Source organism: Cydia splendana, chromosome 11, assembly GCF_910591565.1.
Source record: "Cydia splendana chromosome 11, ilCydSple1.2, whole genome shotgun sequence".
Lineage (NCBI taxonomy): Eukaryota > Metazoa > Arthropoda > Insecta > Lepidoptera > Tortricidae > Cydia > Cydia splendana.
Genome location: NC_085970.1, coordinates 7000767 through 7021733, shown reverse-complemented (window position 1 = coordinate 7021733; position 20967 = coordinate 7000767). Strand labels below are relative to the sequence as shown.

At 36.5% G+C, this 20967-nt stretch overlaps 1 protein-coding gene across 1 annotated transcript in view; it reads left to right on the top strand.

Moving 5' to 3' along the window:
• LOC134794750 (immunoglobulin superfamily member 10-like) overlaps nucleotides 1-20967 on the top strand; it is a 37117-nt gene that overhangs the window by 3011 nt on the left and 13139 nt on the right. The window lies entirely within an intron of this gene.

Sequence of the window (20967 nt, the reverse complement as noted above, 5' to 3'; positions counted from 1 at the left end):
GCGGCTTTTTGGAAGTTCAGTCCAGTGCGGACTCACTTCGTCCCGTGGTTAGACGGGTAAAGTTTCCAGCTACCTGGGATTACTAGCGCCATCTAGCGACGAGTAGCCGAAGCTAAACACGGAAGCGGATACGAGTGGCAGCAGTTTAGAGGTCAAGTGGCGCCATCTAGTACCAGCAACTGGAAAAGAAGTTCAGCGAAGTGTGACGTCACATCAGTTCAGTGAGTTGTGTCAAGTGCGAACCGTGAGTACTTTAAAAGTTATTTCTCAAGAGATTTTCAACCTTGTGAACAATAGTTTATTTTGTGTTATCAGTTTATTTTGCTATGGAATTTTGAACTTTATTTACAAGAAGAAATTTACTTTGAAGAATTCGATTGTTTACATGGACATAGAAAATATTTGGCTGTAGTTTATATGGAATATTAACTTAGAATAATTTAGTAGAGTAGACACTTAGAATAATTCGGAAAATCCTGTTGGAACGGAGAATCCACGCCCGATTTTCCTCAAAGTGTATTAAAGTTCAAACACTTGTAAAATTTTCAAATATTTTATGTTTTTTTTAAGTGTTTATTTCATAGTATTTTTACAGTGCTATAAATTTCAAATTCAAACTCTGTTTTGCCTAAAGCTATTCATTTGTAAACATCATGGATTTATTACTTAACTTTCAAAATGACTTGTCTAGTCGTATATTCAAGGCGCGAGTTAATTACAAAAAATCTCCCAAGGCACGCATAACGGAGCATTTCATAGAGAGTCGGCTAGACACCCTAGAGCAGCTTTGGTCAGAATTCAGACAAGGTCATAAAGAGTTGATGCGTACATATGATTTAGCACTTTTGAAAGCAAAGAGCTATATTGTTGAGGAGACTTATGACAAAACAGAGGATGAATACACAGATTACAGATGTGAATTGAAAGATGGTTTGGCTGACTTTATAAGTTTTCATTCAAGTCAGTCAAAGGTCAACAATGATGAAAATTCTTTCACTAGGACAAATTCTCTTAAACTGCCTAAATTAACAATTCCTAACTTTTCTGGCAAATATCAAGATTGGACAACATTTAGGGATTTATTTGTATCAATGATCCACAACAACAACTCTTTAGAAAGCGTGCAAAAATTACAATATCTAAAAAGTTATTTGACAGGAGAAGCAGAGCAATTGCTGCGCAACATACCTGTATCAGACTCAAACTATGATCGATGCTGGAGTTTGTTAGAACAACGATACAATAACAAAAAGTATCTGTCACATTGCATCCTTACACGGTTACTGAGTCAAAAGAACGCAGCTTCTGAATCTCCTGCCTTCCTAAAAGATCTATTAGACACGTCAACAGATTGTTTGAGTGCATTGTCTAATTTAGACATTGATGTTTCCACATGGGACACCATAGTTATACATCTGTTGTCACTAAAATTAGATCCAGAGTCACGTAAGCAATGGGAGCTTAATGTAGCAGCTAACTCGGTTTCAGATGCATTGCCTACCTTTGATCAGTTCAAAGAGTTCTTGACCAGCCGGTACAGAGCTCTAGAGTTCATTGAGCCGAACATGAATAAGATCACCACTGCTTACCAGAAACCTTCGAGTAGTAGTTCAAACAAACAAAATGTTTTTCATATTGCTAGCGCACCTGTGTTAGCGTGCGAATTTTGTAAAGGGCCTCACAAACTGTGTTTTTGCAAGAAGTTTGCAAACCAGGACTTTGTTAATAAACGCGAGTTTGTAACAAAAAATAGAATATGTTACAATTGTTTAGGGAGTAATCACACTGTTAGATTTTGCCAAAAAACCACTAGCTGTCGAATTTGTCATAGAAAGCACCATTCCTTGCTTCATTCAAGGGAGGTCCCAACTTTAGCTGCCAATTTAGGGAATGTAGGTCAGGTAGCTGAAGGTGTTTCGGAGGAAGCCACACACGTCACTCCAGAGAACAAACAAACAGAGATCAAGCCGATAGTCAACTGCCATGCGACAGAGATTGCTAAAGAAGAAACGTTGTTACCCACAGCCCTGATAAAGGCTGAGTCGCAGACAGGTGATTATCAGGTGACACGCGCGTTGATAGATCAATGCTCACAGGCTTCATTTGTCACTGAAGCTGTTGTGAAGGCATTAGGGATAAAGAAATTTCCTATTAAAAGTTCAATCACAGGATTAGGTGGCGAACAGACCTCTGAGGTCCCTAAATATGCAGTGGAGTTGAAAGTTCAATCGCTCACCAATCCCACCTTCAGTATTGTATTGGAGGCGTATGTTATAAAGAAGATCACTACTTACCTCCCAAGCGAGAAGGTAGTAGCTCCAGAGTGGGCTGTGTTAAAGCAGATCAAGTTGGCCGATCCAACGTATAGTTCACCCAACGAAGTAGATGTTCTGTTGGGAGGCAAGGTTTATTGCCATATAATTATGGATGGACTACTGAAAGGTCCAAATGGGTTTCCACTAGCTCAGCGCACCACGCTCGGGTGGATTTTGTCAGGCCCACTAGGTTCGGCGAACTTAAAGGAAACGGAAAATGTTACCGTCTTACACACGCAGGTAATTGAAGAAAAGAAGTATAAAGATAAAAACAAACCTTCAGTTCACTCCAAACAGCTGACTGCAGAAATAGAGTACAAAGATCGTAGAGTATCTAAGTCGATGAGAAGAAAGGAGAACAGGAACATGGTGATGTTGCCTTTCATTCACGGACACACCTGCAAGACTCCAAAAAATCACCTTCCTTACAACAGCGCATCTGTCGGCAAACGAGAAGGTCCTGAAAAAGAATTCAAGGTTCACAAATTACTGACGACGGTACAGCCTCGAAACTGTACTCGTACTTACCAGGAAAAGTTCTGAATCAGATTACTTGTGATTACAAAAGATTTATATTATGACTGTTACATCTTTTCAGAAGTTTATTGTGAGAAACTGTCAAATGAAAATAGAAGTTCAACCTGCAAATAAAAATGGTTTATATAATTAAGAATTAGAAAAGAAAGAATAAAAAAAGGAATTTCAGCACTCGGTGAAACCGCCGTTGTTATCGCTGCCTGTAATAAAAGAAAAAAAAAATAGTATCCAAATATGTATATCACAAGCTAGAACAGCAATGCTATGTATAAAGCGAAGTACAACTATTTTTATGCATTTCAAGTATTGTTTATATTTAGAAATATTTTACTTACCATGATTGGTTGTCTTCTCTAATAGAATCTTGTATCCCAGATGATCGTATCTTCAGTTCTTCTAGTAATCTTCAGTTTAAATTAGATCACAATGTAGCTGTCAAAACCTTATAAGTATATGTAAGGTGAATTAGTAGTAACTGGGGATATTTTAAATTTTTAGTTCTCGTGAGAACAGATTATTTATTCCTAGAAAAAACTGGAGTTGAAGATGTCTTTTGAAGAAAGGGAATAATCTGCCTCAATCTTCTTTTGTCTTTTATGAAGTGTGGTTTTTCGGCAGAATTATACAAAATATTCCTGTTTAGATCAGTGTTGTTTAAAACAATATGAGTTGAGTCCGTAAGTTTGTTAACTTTAGTTCAAAACTGTGTCTTCGCAGTTACAATTCTAAGAAGTTAATAGACAATTAGATAATGTAGATTTATAGGTGCATTATTATTGTTACTTACAAAGAGTTTATGATATGGTGTGAAGATTAAAAGTTTATGTTGTGTTTATGCAAATGTGTTAAACAAAACTGAGCCCACCTTTGATTTGTATTCAGTTCACTTTTGATTCCTTGGTCACTTCATGGTGGGCGGTTATGATGAAGGACATGTCGTCCTTGGTGGGCGGTATGTATAAAACGCCTTATTTACGATGTTGTCTCAATTTCCCGGTAGATGTCGCCTTTCATTTCGGAAACTAGCTAACGCTTGTATACCGTGGATTTCTTAAGATATTTATTGAAATTTGTATTAAGTGTGATTTGTGTGAGCCAGGCAAATATACGTCAGTTTATTATTAAACTCGGTATTTGTTCTTACTTCCCCTTCGAGACCTTGGTGCAGAGTGTACACGAATTGATGCAGAAAACAAATGTTTTTAAATAGTTACAAGTACATTATGGTGTTCCTGATTTGGGTGGTAAATGGTTATGAAATTTGCTATCAGATGATCCTAACCTAGCTTTTAATACAACATAGTTATGTTAGGACTGAAAAAGTAAAATTTGTGTCAACTCTCCTTGGTCTCCCCTACTCACAAATCATATTACCTATAGTGCAGATTCAGATTCAGAGTTTTATTTGCTTAAACATGGTATTTACAAAAGGTCTTAAATACTAATACAATAGAGCTACATGTTTGGTCATAGAGACATGCAAATATTGTGTGATGTCATGTGTGTCGCGTGCATCATATTTAAATTAAATTAATTAACATCTAAGTACTTACTAACTAGGTAATCTTATAACTATGAATATATGTCATTAAGATATTCCTGAATGGTGTAGTAGGCCTTAGATGCAAAAAAAAATATATATAATGCAACTTTAAATTCACTAACGTCTTCCAGTCTTAAAATATTAATTGGCAATTTATTGAATATTATTAATATTATACCAAATATACTTTTTGATACAAAAGCGGTTCTGGATGATTTATAATTAATTTTCCCCTGTTGCAACAGGGGAAAAGATGTTGCCGCAAACTATTGAATGTGGTGAACTGGTTCATATTACATTTGACATACATTGAAATTTCATACACATACAAACATGGTAGAGTCAATATTTTGAGTTTTATGAAAAATTCTTTGCATGATTCCAAAGTTCGAATACCGCATACTGATCTTAAACATTTCTTTTGACTCAAAAACACCATTTCACGATCAGTGGCATTTCGCCAAAACATTACACCGTATCTTAAAGTAGCCGTTACATATGCATGGTAAACAGTTAGCACTGCTGTTTGATCTACAACCTTCCTTAAATTGTACAATGCATAGGTAAATTGATTCAGTTTCCTACATATATTGTCAATCTGATTTTTCCATGTCAAACTATTGTCTAAGCTTAATCATTAATTCTTTGGTTTTGATAAGTAATAATTAAATCAGGTGTATTGTTGGTCCGTAATTTAAAGTTCATAACATAATATTCGGTTTCTCAAGATTAACATGAAGATTGTTTTTGTGAAGCCATTCAATTATAATATGCAATGTCTGATTGATTTTGGTCTGGAGTAAATTTATGTCAGTTTCTGTAAATATAACTGTGCTGTCATCGGCAAAAAATACCATTGGGTGATTTATAGCTCTAGGCAAATTGTTAATATAGTACGTCAGGAAGAGAAGCGGGCCTAAAACACTACCCTGTGGTACGTCGTAGCTTATTTCTCTATAGCCAGATGAATAAGTAACTTCCATGTTGGTCTTCATACATATCCGATCGATTTGGGTACATTGTTTGCGTCCAATTAAATATGATTTAAGAAGGTTATGAACATTACCTCGCACTCAGTATTGGTATAGTTTTGACAAAAGTATGTCATGATCGACGAAGTCAAAGGCTTTGGACATATCGAATATAGAGCACAGACAGATATTCTTTTATCTACTTGCATCATGATGGCTTGCAAAAGATCGTATATGGCCATATTAATCGATTTATTCCGTCTAAAACCTTCTTGTTCCGGGGCAAATAAACCATTTTTTTTTTCAAAGTAATTACAGTAATTATATAAACTATTGTAAACTACTTTTTCAATTATTTTAGTAATAACGGGTAACAATGCCACCGGCCTATAATTGGATATCGTTTCTTTAAGTTCTTTTATGAAAAGTGGTCGAACGACGGCCAATTTTAACTTTAATGGAAATGTCCCTTGTTCGATACACTAATTCACAACGTAACTCAAAGATGAGGCAATTAAAAAAGTGGAAATTAAATAAAATGGAACTAAAAAGATCCATTCTAAATTGTTGCAATGTTAAGCATTTTACGTCAAAAATGTGACAGTTACGTATGAAGTGGCTCCCTCAATAATTTTCTACAATTTCATGTCGGACTACCTACTTATACCTATTATGCCAAATAATTTATAGTAAAATATAATAACCGACATGCATACAATTAACATAAGTCACTTTGGCCACAGAATAAATAATAGTACTAACGTACAGAAAGGAAACTTCCTACAAAACCGAAGTTTGACAGCGGTTCAGGGTCGAATCATGCTATCCCTTTCTAATATATGGCACTATCCCTTTCGGCTATTTAGGGTTGTCAAAATTCAAGTGATTATCTTATCTGTGGTCGTGCAAGGAAGTCAAGTGGTGCCAACCCTAATAATTGCTCGGAGCGATGCTGAGCCGAGCGGAGCCGAGTTTGACCGAAGTCAGGAGTTTCGCACCCCTGCTTTGGCTCGCAAGCAAGCTCTCCTCCATCAATGTCAAATTATTCGCGGGAGATATCAAACGCTTACATATTTATGTAGCGCTTTGACAGCGTCAGGTATGCTTTAACTATTCATGAAATGTAAGACGGTTTTATTTTCTCTCCGCCGTTAATTTTTCTGTCGTTAATAATTTATTCCGTATTATGTTCTATGGCGGTCAGCAAAATATAATCAGCGCGTGTCGATAGTTGAGATATTGTATGTGTCGCCGCAGATTAGAGATGTAATGTAAAGATAACAGGATGTATAAAACGCTTAGGTATGATTGAATAAATTAGTCTAAGATTACCAGTCAACGGAGTCTTTTACTCACCCAACCCAGTTCCCCTAAATGTTCGTTACTTTGTTTTGATATTTGTTAATATTGAATGGACTTCAAAGAATAGAGATTATTTATACACAGATTGCTATCACCTAATAAATGTTCCGAGCTTTTGAATAATAAGGTGAATCGGAAAATTATGAGATAAAGCCTTCGCTCCATTTTCTAATTATTTAGTCAGAAAACAATAGGTAGGTACAGTCAGCAGCAGAAGTGGCTAGGCGGGCGAGGTGTTCAAAATTACCTTGACACGCTCTTATTCTCTTAACAATAAAGTCGCGTCAAGATCATTTTGAACACCTGGCCCGCTTAGCAACTTCTGCTGCTGACTGTACCGTAAAATAAGATGACTTTAGGAAATGTCGGGGTTACTTTGAAAGTTTTAAAACGGTTAATAAATTAGCATTAGGTATTCTTTATTTTCTCGAACTGTCCATGTAACACGATATTTATATATTTTATTTGCCTAAATATATTATGGCTTTAAATCTGATATTTCTGAGTCGCCCCTGCATTTCAAAGTCACCCCGGTTTATCAGTAGGTATATACTGTAATTTTTTAAGTTACATTTTTGGTACGGAACCCTAAAAAAACGGAATTATACCCCTTAAATCATAAAATACAAATAAACAAGATTGTTTAATACACGCCTCACACCTAAATAAATCCAGAGGTATATTATAAATAGTTGTTACCTAACTACTCGTAGGTAAAGGCACTAGAGTACATTTTCTGGTTTAATCAAAGCAGCAATTTAAAGCTTTACCACTTAATTGTCAATCCGTGAGCTCCGTGACACGTGTTCTATATAGATTGCTATTATTTACGACTATATTGCCTATACGTAGGCGTTGTTATATTGTAGAATGGTAAAACGGAAAACGCACGCGTCGGTTATTTATTAGGCGGCCATTTTCTTTACCACACACGCCATCTTGTTTCACGCAATAGTTTGCGTAATCGTTTGTTTACCAAATCAAACACATTAACTTACGTTTAGCATTCGGATTGTGTATAAGTTGAGTGTTTTGAAGGTATTTAAAAGACTCTTGGAGATTTAATTTTTACACGCTTCTCTTCATTGACGTATACCTCAGGACGGGCCTTACGGGTACTAAAAATGGTACTAGTTCAGTGGTGTCACTCACGAATTCTAGCCAATCGTGCAGTCTAACGCAACTAGTCGCGACCAATCGCGCGCGTGATGCGAACTCATCAACCAATCGCGTTGTAGCGGTGTCACACCGCTGTACTGGTCCCATTCATGCCCCATTCTTATTGCCCGTAAGGCCAGTCCTGAGATATACGTTAATGCTTCTCTTATATTACAATGTTTGTTAGTTCGTTCATTAAAGATAATGATAAATAAATATAAATATGATAAAGTCAAATCATTAAAGATAATGTATAGTCATTTAAAGAGGATTGAGACATAGACGTAAAGAATAGAATAGAACCTTGGATGACGTCAAGTATATGCTCTCATATTCTTCAATAGGAACGAAAGTGGCTGTATAGGCTACTTTTAAGGGATATTTATAGGAAGAGAAAGAGCGCAGAGAGACGCGCATAGCGTAGGGGAATTAATCTTCTAACAATTTTTTGGCCTATACCCAATCTCCAATCTGTTTATAAGCTTCTTGGTTGGAGCTTTAGTTTTACTGTGGGTACCTCTAATATTTAACTGGTTGCTCGGCTGCTATTAATTGCAAATCCACCGGCATTATTATTAAATGCATACCAACCGTTAATATATTGGTGTATGTATTTACGGTCGTAATATTTGTCGTAACTTTTGACACATTTGACAAAAACTCCCTTCGGTCGTGTTTTAAAATTCGCCAGTCGTTGCGTATTTCCTATTTTCCGCACTTGTAATAGGTATCGTAAATAACTATTACTATAATTTCGCACTTGTATCGTAAATAACTATTGTTATACGAGTATTATATATATCATAGATCATCTAAATTGTTGTTCAACAGATTTAAAGCCTCTAAAGCTGAATCAAACCCTTGCGTGACCCTGAAAGATTTGTAGAGGTCAGTAGCCCCTAGGGTGCTGCAAATCGATAGCTGTCCGAAAGGGATAAGAGGGCAGTGGTATTTAGAAGTGTCAACCCTACCGATAACCCAACTCATTATCTAATGTAATCGATGTAACATATAACTTAGCTTTATCGCGTATCTTTGTCTTTACTTGAAAATATTTGTAATGTAGAACTAGCCTTATGAACCAATTTTGCATGTATAACTGGCCTTAAAATTTATAGTTTATGATGGTTCATTATTTTGTAAGTGGGTAGTTTTGCACAGTGTAGTTTTTCCTCGGTCACCCGTTGACCACGAACGCTGTAAAGGGTTCGAATCGTCGGGATGTAGTATCAATTCAATATACGCGATATAATCAGTTTCAATTTTTTATTATAAATCATGTTTCAATAGTTTTATTTCATATAACTTAGAATTTTCGTAATAAGAGCACGAGCAAAGATAACCTCCTTTTGTTAAACATAATGAGGTTTAATTTTTTTTCTTAGCAATTCGTATTTTTTGCAAGAATTTTCTATGGTTCACTCAACTTTTATTGTACAGTCGACCCTATGTATCTAGGTATCCATAAAATAATGCCGTACCGTAGTGGTACCAGTAACCGACATGAATCTATAATATAACCGACACTTTTATTTGTAACAGTGTTGCCATATCAAGGAATCGGCTTCCCATTTTCTTGGCTTTTCGGCCATTTTGCGTCATTATCTATGATGACTTTTTCTGTATTAGCTATTGGTCTTCGGCCTGTTTTTAATGCTATTTTCACCTACATACTTAGGTACCCCAACACATTTTTTCCTCTGTTTCCAATAGTCTCAGCAGACATGAACCGTAATCTAAAAAACCGGACAAGTGCGAGTCAGACTCGCCCACCGAGGGTTCCGTAGTTTTTAGTATTTGTTGTTATAGCGGCAACAGAAATACATCATCTGTGAAAATTTCAACTGCCTAGCTATCACGGTTCATGAGATACAGCCTGGTGACAGACGGGCGGACGGACGGACGGACAGCGGAGTCTTAGTAATAGGGTCCCGTTTTTACCCTTTGGGTACGGAACCTTAAAAAGGGGACCGCTACTTGCGTCTACTATGCGTCCAAAGTTAGCTAGCTATCACGGTTCATGAGATACAGCCTGGTGACAGACAGATGGACAGTGGAGTCTTAGTAATAGGGACCCTCTGGGTACGGAAATACGGAACCCTAAAAATGAACGCAGTCCGTTATCGATTCACAATCCTGCACGTTCCTGAGATAAGAATACTTTAACCAAAGCTTCTTACTAGCTAAACCAAAGCTTTAGCCCCGCGTAATGACGGAAAAGGTTCAAGTTACGGCGATAAATAGCTAGGCTTAAAGTACCGTAGGCATTTTGTATATGCTTAGGGACCTTTTAGTTTTCACCATGATAAAATACTTTAAAAGGTTACGTTAAAATTCATGGAATTTTGACCGTTTAGCATTTAAAGGTCAATTTATCTGAGATTCCATTGGATTAGAGAGATAGGGTTACGAATATAGAATTGTTATAAGTAGCGATGTTACGGTCGAACTGTCATGTATTTCGACACCACGAATTTTACGAAAATTTTCCTCGTGAACCCTCTGTCATATTCTCAAGTCAAATGGGGCCCGTTTTCAGTACACTGATGAAGTAAATAAATATAGAATACCTTACCTATAATATGCTTTATTTTGTTCTATTTATTTGTGACATTCTTTCGTGTGAATTTTCTTACCTGAATTTGATGTCAACAATTCTACGAATACTTTGCTTAGGTTCCTTTCTAACAGAACACAAAACTCTTTAGAATTTTATTGGTTTCTCGTTAATAATCACACAAACTTTTTCGAGATCATTTTAAGATACCTATACTTCATTCCAGATAAAATTAGACTCTCAAAGATCACAGAATTAGAGATTCTAAACCTTTTCTGTGAACGAATACAAAAGTATATTGTAGACAGTGACAGTAGGTAATGGCAGCTAACATCGAGCGTTGTTGACCTCTGCACCTTTGGGGTGTTAGAGACGGCAACTTTATTTATTTATTGTAAACTACAATTATAATATTGTATAAATTGTATAAATATTGTAGAAAGTATATAAGATGTGAAAGTCTCTAAAATGATTATTTGGGTGAAAGTACTTTCTTCTTCGATATTTAATTTAGATTTAAATTGGTTTCTATGGATTTTACAAGGTTTATAAGGCGAATGAATGTATTTTTTTTCCGTGTCGGTATATAGGGTGATTCAGGAGACGTGAGCAGGACTAATACTGCGCATTTCGTAAATTATAAGCAACACTTTCCTATCAGTATTAGTGAGGTTAACGTTAATTTTCTAGTCGTGTTGAAAAAAAAAGTTATTAATTTATTTACGACATGCGTGGTCACCCTAAAATTAGAATACTAAACTACCGATATTCTGTGTCAAATTGAATGTCACCACTGTCATCGCGGTCTGGTTATTTATGAAAACTCGTATCTCACTCAAGTTTGACAGTTTATTTTCTTCGTAATCAAAAAATAAAGAGGTTTTATGCTTATCAATTAGGTCTTGTAGGGTGACCATGATCGTAGAGGATTAAATTTGCCCTCACCAAAAAGTTAAAAAATAGGAAAAAGTGTGGTTGTTTCACTTATATACGACGGTGATCGATCAATTATCAGTTACTGATTGTGCAGGATTAGTCCTGCTCACGTCTCATGAATCACCCTGTATAGCAGGGCAACAAAGTAGCAAGACGTCCGTAGAAATATATTACTAAGGGCAAAGAGAATTTGAAATAGAGAGTTACTGTCATGGTAAATTATGTAGAGAGCTACAGTACATTTACTGCCATCTTTCGACAGACGATTAAAACTGTTAGAACGCCATTTGACTTTGATCATTATTCTTTCACTGATAATACTTATGTGTTAACTTGTTAAATATCAATATAAACGCAATCTCATGAACCGTGATAGCTAGACAGTTGAAATTTTCACAGATGATGTATTTCTGTTGCCGCTATAACAACAAATACTAAAAAGTACGGAACCCTCGGTGGGCGAGCCCAACTCGCACTTGTCCGGTTTTCACTGAGGTGTGAATGTCGGTTTTGTCCCTACTCATCCCATTTTACTGTTCCTGTTCCCACACAGAGATTTACCAAAAGTTTACTCAAAGCATTGTCATGAATCATACAGAAACTTGTATACCGTGTGTCTAAACAGAGATAAGGACAAATTGCTAATAATTTATTAACACAATCTCTTAGATGGCTGGTCCCCAGGGTGGGTACGGTGCACGCTCTTCCTTAGAAACGTTGTGCTCTACAAATGTACAGAGCTAAATTTTACGTTTATTTTGCAAACACTTACATTACTTAGCTTAAATTTATGTTACTAGAGTTAGACCAAGAAAAGTCTGCATCGATTTTGATAGCCCTCGCAGTGCAAGTGTTATTTTAAACGTCAACTTCAATGAAATTATGACGTATAAACACTTGCACTGTGTGTGCTATATAAACTGCTGCAGACTTTTCTTGGTCTAACTCTATTCAAGAAATGCAATTTGTTTTCAATAAATGTGTGTGTGTTTTATTTTAATGACGTTTTTGTTTGAAGAAATGTCACTTTGACACTGACATATCCGATTCATGTCGGATCTTTAGCTTTTTGACCTATCTTAAAGTTTGAATCAGGCCGTTATTGTATTGTCATCGGAATTACCGAAGTCTACTCCAAAAAACTGAATCAGACAAAGCAAAATACACACAGTGAAGTGAAGTGAGTTAACACACGCATACATATACAGGGTGATTTAGGAGACGTGAGCAGGACTAACACTGCGCATATCGTTAATTATAAGCAACTGTTTCGTATCAGTATTAGTGGTTAACGTTAATTTTCTAGTCGTGTTGAAAAAAAAAAGTTATTAATTTTTTTACGACATGCATGGTCACCCTAAAATAAGAATACTAAACTACCGATATTCTGTGTCAAATTGAATGTCATCACTGTCATCACGGTCTGGTTACTTTTGAAAACTCGTATCTCACTCAAGTTTGACAGTTTATTTTCTTCGTAATCAAAATGCCATTACGGTTAAAGACGTTTTATGTTTATTAATTAGGTCCTGTAGCTGCAGGATTAGTCCTGCTCACGTCTCATGAATCATCCTGTATAGGTACGCAGTGAAGCTACACCTTGGCAAAAAAGAGTAGAAATTAAAAAGTGGCAACACTGTAGTGTCGTCCCTTTCAAATCAATTTATATAAGAGAACGGGACGACACTACAGTGTTGCCACTTTTTAATTTCTACTCTGTTTTGCCAAGCTGTAAATAAAAGTGTGTAAAAAGTTTACCAGACGACCCTAAACCTAAAGAATATTTTTCATTTCTTATGCTCTGAAAGAGGGTCATTATTGTTCCAAAAGGTGTGTATAAATGATACGTTTCTGCGCTAAAGCATTTTAGGTTCCAAGTGCGTTTTTATTTTACGATAAGCAATTGAAATTCGGGTATAAATGGATTTGTTATACAATTTCCATTCTGATATTTGACTCCCCATTCCATAAATAACGATACTTTTGCCTAAATTGTTAATTGAAAGTACCCTCAAAAAATACTAGAAAAAATTACACTTAGTCATGTTTAAAAAAAAACACATGCATTTTACTTTCCTCGTATTCGAAATGTAAAGTAGAGTGTCTAACTCGGGTGAAAGGCATCATTTCATCCCTTGGTTAACAATCTAAGTATTACTATTGCAAAAGTTTGTAAAGAAGCCGCAAGAGAGAAAAGGCCTAATGTGAAAAAATATTGCGATATATTTCAGCCGTGCAGTAAGTAATGTCCTGTCACGATAAAATACTATATTAATACCGTAATGAGCCACTTTAGTGTCCGGATTTATGTGGCAGCGCGGCACTTATAATAAATTATACTTGTTTTAATAAATAACCACGGAAAGCCCGTGCTTAGGTGATAGATACAAGTGAGGATTAATTTCGTCGTATTCATACTTTTCTTTTTTCTTTAAAACTTTCTTTAGGTACCTATTTAAAAAGAGTAAACAAAACATTACATGATCAAATAATGTAGGTTAAAGTTAGGTCGTTCAGTGATAGATCCAGGTTGTATTTGGTTGGTTATTCAATAAATGGAATAACTAGGTACCCGAAAATGTACAAATTATATGTTTACTTTTATTAAAGTACCTAAAGATACAGAGAGAGAGAGAGAGAGGTATACCTACCCCAATTTGTCTGTTTTTTGCTCTATTTTCAATAACTATGATCGTCAACATACAATTTTCTGCAATATGCAATATTTTACAAATGGAGAAATTAATGTTTTAAACCATTTTCTACCAGTCAACCATTGTGTCATACTTCTGTTTACTAACTTCTGTTAGTACAGGATCATAATTTGACGATTTTAAGTAGAAGAAGAAGTATAAAACTCAAATCAAAAATAATTAGAGTTGTTGTTGTGAGAATATTGTTGGTACAGTCAACAGCAGTAGTTGCTAAGCGGATGAGGTATATTTATGAAGCCTATGGAGGATCGTTCTCAAATTATATGACAGCGGTAAGACTCAACTCCGTCAAACCTATCATACATTTAGTATGGTTTGACGGAGTTTAGACGCAGGCACAAATGACCCTGTCCCTGCCTGCCTGAAATGAAATGACCCTGCCTGAAATAGTATGGAATCACTTTTAGATTATTAATTTTAAATTATTATTTGGCATCAACATACAAACGGAACTGCTTAAAAAGAAAAATTACATATTATTCTAAGAACTAAATAGACACCTCATTTATCGAAATTCAGCGAGAAATTGTAAAGAATAAATAGATAAATCATCAAAAACAACCAGCTGTCACGCAACCGGTTAAAATACAAGCATACTACCTATCGTACCTACTAACCCCCTTATTCATAAAACTTTAGGGGCCTGATTTAGTTAAATTATGTGTTATCCCTTTCTTACAAATACACAAGTCAAAATGACAGATAAGGACAAACGATTGTTAGCTAATTTAAGTTTGTAGCGCGTTTATGAATAAGGAGGTAGGTAAGCCGCTATACGGGTTACTATCAAATGTACGTTTTCGCTAAAGGACAACATAGCTGAAATGTCTGGATTGTGTTATGTCTTTGTGACAACATAGACATGAATGCTAAATGCCTCTTTAGCAAAACGTCTGGATCTTAGAATGTTACAATTTAAAATGACCTAGCAGCAAAACTCCTTTATCTTCGAATGTCTTTATTACTTAATAGACATAAACGCTAAATAGTCTGTATTGTGTAATGTCTTTTTTACTAAATGGAATAAACGCCAAAAATCATGCTTCGAATGACCCCGTTTCCTCCTACGTCATGCTACCATCATCCGATGTCCAGACCCCCCCCCCCCCCCCTAATTTGAAATGACGTAATTTATGAATAGCTCCTTAGCCATCCAGCTAAATTGACTCTTTGCTGACTGAGTATTCTACTTTCATGTCGTCCAGCTGAATTGACTCTATGCTGACTGTGTATTTTACTTTTATGTCACCTAGCTGAAATGGTCGTTTAGCGATAAGGTAATTTTGATAGTAACCCCGCTATACGCCTATCATCATTACGCTCAAATACCGCTTGCTTCACGCACCCTAGTTTTCCCGACAATTCCCTCCCACTGTAATGTCATGTAAGCGAGAAATAAACCTCATTGCCATGTTATATAAATTCCCTTTAGTACTGGAACAAATCAGGTCGTAACTTGATATAAAAACGGCGTTACCCGCGACGCTTTCCTAGACTCGGTCACACTCTACGAGGGACTGGCCTGTAGGGTGACAATGCGCCGTAATATGGTTTTGATTAGTGTTATTTTTACCCGACTTTTCGAAGGGTATGATGAGCAGTCTACGTGTAAATATAATTATGTACCTATATGTTAAACTTGTGTTATATTAGATTAGACTGATGCGTCAAAACCAACCAAGCCAACAAGCAAGCTACTGAATCAAGTTTGGAAAAACCAAATGAGGTGTCAATTGATTAGTTCTTTTCACACATTATTGACAAAGTTTTTCCATATAAAATGCACCATGTTGGGGGTTTTTCTACGCTACGTCTTTCAATGCACTGTCGCTAAACGCTATCCTAATACATATTAGGTATATTATCATGAAATGTACATACATTGCACCGTGCACATGCACGTGAAAAAGCCTGTTTTGCCAAAAGACATCGTCTTCCAAGATTTATGTGTGTACCTAAGTTACACAGTCGCATAAAAAACCCGACCAAGTGCGAATAGGACTCGCCCACCCGTTCCGTACGTTTTAGTATTTGTTGTTATAGCGGTGACAGACAGACATACAGACAGACAGAGGGACAGACGGACAGACGGACAGTGGAGTCTTAGTAATAGGGTCCCGTTTTTACCCTTTGGTTACGGAACCCTAAAAACGTTTTTCGATAAGTGAACTTCCTCAAAAGAAAGAAAGAAGATTTGTGGTGTAACTTCCTCAAAACCGAAAGTTTCGTTACCCTACTCATTCGACCGTGATGAACGCGTGCGTCGCTGGAAAAAATCATTTCGCTCCCACCCGGCGACTTTGAGCAAAAGGCGGCTTAATGTCTCTTTTGCTGGCCCAGGAGGCCAATTCGAACACATCCCCATATCAAAATGATGCCATTTTATTATCATACACGCCTGCATTTCGCTCGTACCAATATATGCACGAACAAACATGTATTGGTGCGAGACATATCAATATGAGATCATTTTGATATCGAAATGTAAGCTAGAATACGGCTCCTGGTTCCTGTCGCCGTTCGCCACTGAAAACTAGTATAAGTACGGTCTTTAAATTCGTAACAACTATGTGACGGACCCGGGTATGTACTTAAACTACGTCCAAGACCACCGGTGGACGGGCAGCAGCGTCCCTCAAATTCGGTGTATTCGACTGCGATCGCCAACCCGCCTGCCAAGCGTGGCGATTATGGCATTCACCCCCCATCATGCAGAACACAAATAAACCACGGCCCCGAGGTTCTGGCGACCTCCGGTGCTCTGGCTACAGACGACCTTGTTAAGGTCGCCGGAGGACGCTGGATGCGGGTCGCTTCCAACCGGTACGTATGGAGGTCCAAGGGGGAGGCCTATGTTCAGCAGTGGACGTCTTATGGCTGAGATGATGATGATGATGTGAGTGAGAATTCCACTTTTATGCTGGTTACGATTCATAAGAGCTTGTTGCTAGGCCTACATGAATAAAGTATATTTTTGATTTTGATTTTGATTTTTGTTAGAAATAACAGTGCATAAGTAGCGTTCACGATAGCCGCGCGCCGCGTACTACTTACTAATCGTGTGACGTGTGACACCTGTTTGCCAAATAATATTTAGGTTATAATAATATGTATATTAAAATTATAACGTCAGTAAACGGTACCTAATTCCGCATAGAACTGAAACCATGATTCGATTCCTCAACCATGAGATAAAACTCACTCATAGGGTTGGCCGGTTGAAGTATTTAGCAGATGGCGCCAGCATAGCTTGCTCTGTCAATCTCTAGAATTGTGTCAATTTTGTTTTTAAGGAATTTTATGTCCCGGATGCCAGCCCTTTAAGCCAAATCTCATAGAAAAAAGGCAACCTCATCTGTTGCCTTACCCATTTTTTAATCATTTTTAATGTTATTCAAGTAAATAAATCGACTGCATTATAATCTCCGCTCCAGCTAAAACGAGGAATTTTCCCAAAATATTTACATTTCTTGTCACTTTCAAGGACATTTCCCAAAATAATTACATTTCTTGTCGCTTTTGTAACGAAGTTTAGCAATTTTGACACCTTGTAGGAAGTGAACGACAGGCGCTCTTAAGGCCCAGTAAGTTCGTGTTTTTCTTTGTAATATTTATATACTTTAAGTAAATATGTAAATAATTTAAGTTTTATCACGAAACAAATGATATTATGATTATTTTATTCTAAGCGTCAGCAAGATGGATCGGCGTGCTCAGGGCCGCGGATATCATGTTTTAGTATATTTTTTTTGTGTGTTCTTATAATAAAATAAGTAGGTAATCGCTGAGTTCCCTCAAGTATAACATTGCTCTTTTTTAGAAAAGAAAAAAAAAGAAAAATTAAAAATGATTTATTCACTAACAAGCAATTTATTTAACAAATAATTTTCATATTTTTAGTTTGGTGCGAAATTTATTATAATTTTTTAAACTGCATTTTAGACCTATTGCTCGTGGTTTTCTATCGAGTGTAAGTCAAAAACTCAGGATTCTAATCGCTGAAGTCCCTGGAAAAAGGCCTCAAGATGCTATTTTTTACCACCGGATTGTGTCCTAAAAAGCACTACGACATTTCAAAAACTCCGTTCTCTGAGCCTACTGCACCTTAACAGGACGTATCATTCAAGTGCCATCTTTAATTAAACTTCGACAGACGCTGTGAACAACAAGGAGGGTGTTTAATGACGTTGGCGTGAGTCATATAAATTCCAGTGATGCAAAGTGGCAGGTTTAGAGAAAACAATATGGCTTAGATAAGCCTGAATAGAGGGCTTATAATGGTTGCGCTATTATCGTCTGTCACCGTAACCATCGCGCTCTAACAAGTACATAAATCCGAGAGTGACGTTTGTTACGATAGCAGGTAAAACCTAAATAGCACAAGCAAGCTGACTTGAACTCTTCAAGCTGTCACAAATTGCTGTATATTACCTGCAGCAACTTTGCCACGGTAATTATACCCCCGAAAGGGGCCAAAATGACTTAGCCTAAGGCTGTAAACTCGCTGGATAAAAGCTGAATACACTGTTCCGATGCTGGGCTTAACACTTAAGTATGATCTTTTTTTTATACAGCTTATATTCAGCTAAAGGTAAATTGGTTTCCAAGTTGACTAGAAGACAGCAATTTAAAACCTTAACAATGCTATTTCTACAGATGACCGGGATTCAAACCCGTGACCTCCTGCTGTATAGGTAGGCAGGGTCACTACCGACTAGGCTAGGAGGCCGTTAAAAAGTAAAAATAGATTCACGTCTCTCGCTTATATCGTTATAACAATTCCAAAATGACGGGAGTTCTATGATCAACATAACAACTGAATCTGAAACAAGGAAACACATGTATTTTCTTCAATAACTTATAAGCCTTTCTGACTTTAAGTACCGTAAAATCAGCTAACTATAGTCCTTAAATATAACTATGGTCCGGTTTTTAACGTTGATTCTTAACGAGCCTTTATTATTTGTACTCGTTAGGTACATATATTTATTTTCAGAAATCAGAAATTCCATCTTGGGCTCCAAAACCAAAGTAGCCGACGCAGCCCTGACAGCCGCTAAGCTTAAATGAGACTGGGCCGGAGACATCTGCCGTATGCCAAACGACTTGTGGGCCAAGAAAACTACCGAGTGGACACCAAACATAGTGCGGCGTCACGGCTGACCTAGAAGGAGATGGCGGCGCGATCTTGACGTCTTTCGGAAAGATTGGCCTAATATTGCCATAGAACGAGACGCGTGGAAGAAAGAGAAGGAGGCCTTTGCCCAGCAGTGGGACACAACAGGCTAACAAAAATAAAATAAATAAACATTTATTTTGGAGCTGAGATACAGTACCTAATGCTCTTTCTATGTATAATATACACTCAACATAATTTGAAAAATACTTATACATATTTTATTGGAACTTGAATTTGGACCACAATAATCGTAAGTTATGGACTAAAGTTACCTGATTTTACGTTACCTAAACACGGATCCATTATATTATACATTCTCATATTAATTGTTTAGAATTTTAAACAAAAATCCCACTTTCATATCTTAACGGAAAGCATCAAAGTAAAATCAAATACATGTTTATATGCTAATTAAGCCGCTTATTTCCCTGTAACAAGTACACAAATTATCTCAGTTCAAAAAAGCTTAACCGCCTAACATAATTTGTAACCATACAACGTTATGAGTAAGAATTGTTCGGTAATCCTTCCACAAACTTCGATTGTTACTTACGGCTTGTTACTACGAGGTTAAACTTGGGACGCTTACGGTACACGAGTTGGGAAATATTTCCAAGTTATTTTCGATACAATATCATAACGTTGTTTTTACGTTAAATGGGTCGCGTGATAAGAAAGTTTTGTTGCTTGGTAGGTATAATTAACTAGAAAAATAGGGAAGTGTGTTTTCATAACATTTACGAACTAAGTACAACACATTTACATTTACTTTTGTTGGTTAGAGTGGAAAAAGTAATCCGGGAATAACAAAACTTGGCATATCAAACAAGGAGTAGTACAGGGGTGTCCACTTTCGCCATTAATTTATAACGCCTTCATAGAAAACTCCATTATTAAAAATAATAGAGAAGTACCAGGGAGGAGTCAAGTTCAACGGGAACTGTATCTTACATTTCGTACATAGAAATTCAGTTACATACGAGTACCTACATTATGTTTTGAAATTAAAGGAAAAATGGAAAAAATCATTCCTTTCGGCAAGACTCGAATTTGAGACCTTTTGGGTGAGCCAATCGCTATTAACCAACTGAGCCACCGAAGCTTACCATGAAGCGTGTAAATTTTTCCAATGCTATGTGCCTCCCTATTCTCCCTAACAGGTGCAAACAAAAGAAAGTTCATATACCTGATGTATTATTTACCTAGGTCATTGTAGGTATTTAAAAAGTTTTGTTTCCAAACGAGAAATAGGTGAAAATCGTCTTGCAATCGATTTAATTACATTTTAAGTTTGTTCCTCGACTTACAAACGAAATTACCGTGTTAATTAAAATGACTTTTATTCGTGCAGCATCTTAACTAATAACATCTTATTAAAAGTGGAAAAATTCAGTCTTGGATGGGATCAATCCGGTGGTCGTGGGTTTAAGTCCCACCTAAGACAGGGAATTTTTCTATTTTTAATTTGTTTGTAAGCTTAATTGCGTCGTTCGCAGACGTTTCTGCTTGATACAAAATGAATAAAATATCGTAGTGTAGTATAACGGATAGTTTTCCATAAATTGTAATCACTACACCTTATAAAACAAAATCCCCCGCCGCGTATGTCTGTTTGTATGTTCGCGATAAATTCTAAAACTACTGAACGAATTTATATGCGACTTTCACCTATTAATAGAATAATTCTTTTTTTTT